General features: G+C 35.7%; 1 pseudogene; it reads left to right on the forward strand.

The window, feature by feature from the left end:
* The first annotated feature begins 330 nt into the window (after positions 1-330).
* On the forward strand, positions 331-2,632 carry LOC112461624 (annotated as a pseudogene).
* Positions 2,633-2,877: the final 245 nt, after the last annotated feature.

Consider the following 2,877-nt stretch of genomic DNA (forward strand, 5'->3'; position numbering starts at 1 on the left):
ATACATATGCTAATACACAATCTACGAACAGTCCATCTTTTAGTTTTGTGTCTAGCTTTCTCATCAAATCATTTGACCTGGCTCATGCGTGAGCTGGTATACGTAACATACATGATGATAATGATTACCCAGATAGCCAAATGCTGTGAGTTTGCTGCCATGTTGCCAACAAGCAGCTTGTCGTTAATGCAATTAATTTTGACAAACTGGGGACAAGGTGAGACAGCATTATGCTTGTCGGGTTGAACTCATATGTATTATATTTCTATTAACAGCAAATTGATTGCAACGTGACAGCATCAATTTGTGGGGGATTTGTGACAATTTTATATTGTCAACACTTCGTTAGCAACGAGATACGTACAATTAAAAAATTTCATAGCTTGATGACATATACACAATAACGGATAGAAATCATTATATATGTGTTGTTGCCGTCACGTTTGCATCATGATGCTCAAGATCGAACGATGAATCATATTCATTGCTGTCATGTTGCAGACAACATAACGTACCAATATTGCAGACCGTTTGCTCTTGAAATTGCGTCAACTGATTGCATGTATAAGCAGTCATGTAGCTGTATTTGTAACGTGTTCTATTTCAATGTCAGCAAATTTGCAGCAAATATATGAAAACACATGCAATGCATTAGTTTGCTCAATATGCTCTATCACGCTTGGCTATCGGGGTAGTTCCTTTAAATCCCAAGTGAAACATAAGGTCTCCTATGAGATTTCAGCAATCGCCTTAAATTCAGATGTACGGGGTGATTCTGAGAGTGGTCAACTTTAACGCTAAATATCTCGCTTCGCAGGGCAGACCGCCTCATTTTTCTGCCAGATTCTTTCGTTTCGTGTCAAAACTCGTCGAATGAGCATAATTTTATTGATATTCTAGGTGCAGCGCGTATTTTAAATAATTACCCCACAATGTCATGTGTGTCCATGTCGCCGAAGCACGCGGAAAGTAGCCTCCAAATTATGGAGAGTTATCTGCACAAGCAACAGCTGACAGACGTCACGCTGATCGCGGGTGAGTGTACCCGCCCTTTACCGGGCTCCGGGATGCTTTTTGTTTTGATAACAATCAACGCACCTATGCGTCAACTGTCAATTGGACTTGTAATGATTTATATGATAATGGTTAATCAAACGTTTTAATTAATAAAAACGAGGAGAGTTATTATTTTATACCAATTTGTTTACATAAAATGTGCATTTTCTAATATAATTTTATGTATATTTTTATGTATAATAAAGAGATTCAAAGAGAAATTATTTTTATTATTAAAAGTTGTTATTCAAAGTTTTTAACCAGTAAAAATTGAAGAGAGAGTATATTTTGTACACAACATATTGAAAATATTCTTCTCACTCGATGAACTTGTGTGTGACATCCCATTTCTCATATTTTATTTCTTTGTTCTGTGCTTTTCTTAGGAAATAAGCGTGTCCCAGCTCATCGATTAGTACTCAGTGCTGGCTCAGAATATTTTGCTGCCATGTTCATAAACCCTCTGCGAGAGTCGGCACAAAATGAAATAGAATTAATGGATGTTGATGGAGATGCTTTATGGGCTTTGGTTCTTTATTGTTATACAGGTAATTCTGCTTGAGAAGATATGTTTCATGTAAGAAAACATTTCATGAATATTAACGTTACGATAAAGGCATTTGCAGATATATTTTTTAAGCCGTTCTTGTTAATTTTGGATTTCTTATCAATTCTTAATGTTTTTGTATACTTGCAGGTTGCATAGAATTGCAGGAAGATAGCGTAGAGACTCTACTTGCAACAGCATGTTTGTTACAATTGAATCCAGTTATTAAAGCGTGCTGTCAGTTTCTCGTCAAACAACTTCACCCAAGCAACTGTCTGGGCATACGGATGTTCGCTGATACGCAGGGTTGTTCGGAATTGGTTGAATACGCACATGCATACACTACCAAACATTTCAAGTTACAAAAAATCAAGAATTCTTACTGCTATCTGCCAATGAAGTTGCGAAGTTACTTGAGTCTGAGGATCTTAATGTTCCCTCGGAAGAAACTATCTTTCATGTAAGACAACTGTTTGTTGAGCGAACCAATTTATATGAAATATTAAGAAGCAGATGTTATCATAGCTATAAGTTTTTTATACTATTGATCATAAATATACAAATATGTATTTCTATAATTGTTTGAGCAAATATTTCATACAAATGCAATTAAAATACCTAAGCTGAGATACAGAATAAATAGAATTGTTATTGTTTTATTATTATTTTAGGCTCTAGTGACTTGGCTGGAACACGATCCAGAAAACAGGAGCAAAGATGCCAGTAAATTATTAGGTTTAGTCAAATTACCGTTGCTATCACCCGCGGTAAGTTCATCGACAGCTCAATTTTTTCACTCGACAGAACTTGTGCATTAGCTTATAACTAATAAATCAAAACAGTTTATAGCTGACAAGATTGAGAGTAACGAAATGTTCAAAGACCAAAGAATGATGCAGGAATTAGTAATGGAAGCATTGAAGTATCATTTGCTGCCTGAGCGAAGACCTTTGCTTCAAACAGGCAGGACGAAACCCAGAAAAGCCACTGTGGGTACGTTGTTAGCTGTCGGAGGGACGCACAATAAAGGTAATTTATTATATCCAAAATGAATTATTTAATATTAATCGCATAACTGATAATTAATCAATCACGATTAATGTAAAGAAAATATATTATGCCAATATTGTCGCACTATTTTACTTTTTCCAAGCGAAATAATTTGCAACGTACTTTCTAGATGCACAATCTATAGATGCATTTTCATTACGCGATAATGCCTGGAGATTTTTAGCAGCCATGAGCGACAGATTAGAATTTGGCGCAGTGGTATT

Source organism: Temnothorax curvispinosus, unplaced genomic scaffold (assembly GCF_003070985.1).
Source record: "Temnothorax curvispinosus isolate PA1 unplaced genomic scaffold, ASM307098v1 QBEX01011520.1, whole genome shotgun sequence".
NCBI lineage: Eukaryota > Metazoa > Arthropoda > Insecta > Hymenoptera > Formicidae > Temnothorax > Temnothorax curvispinosus.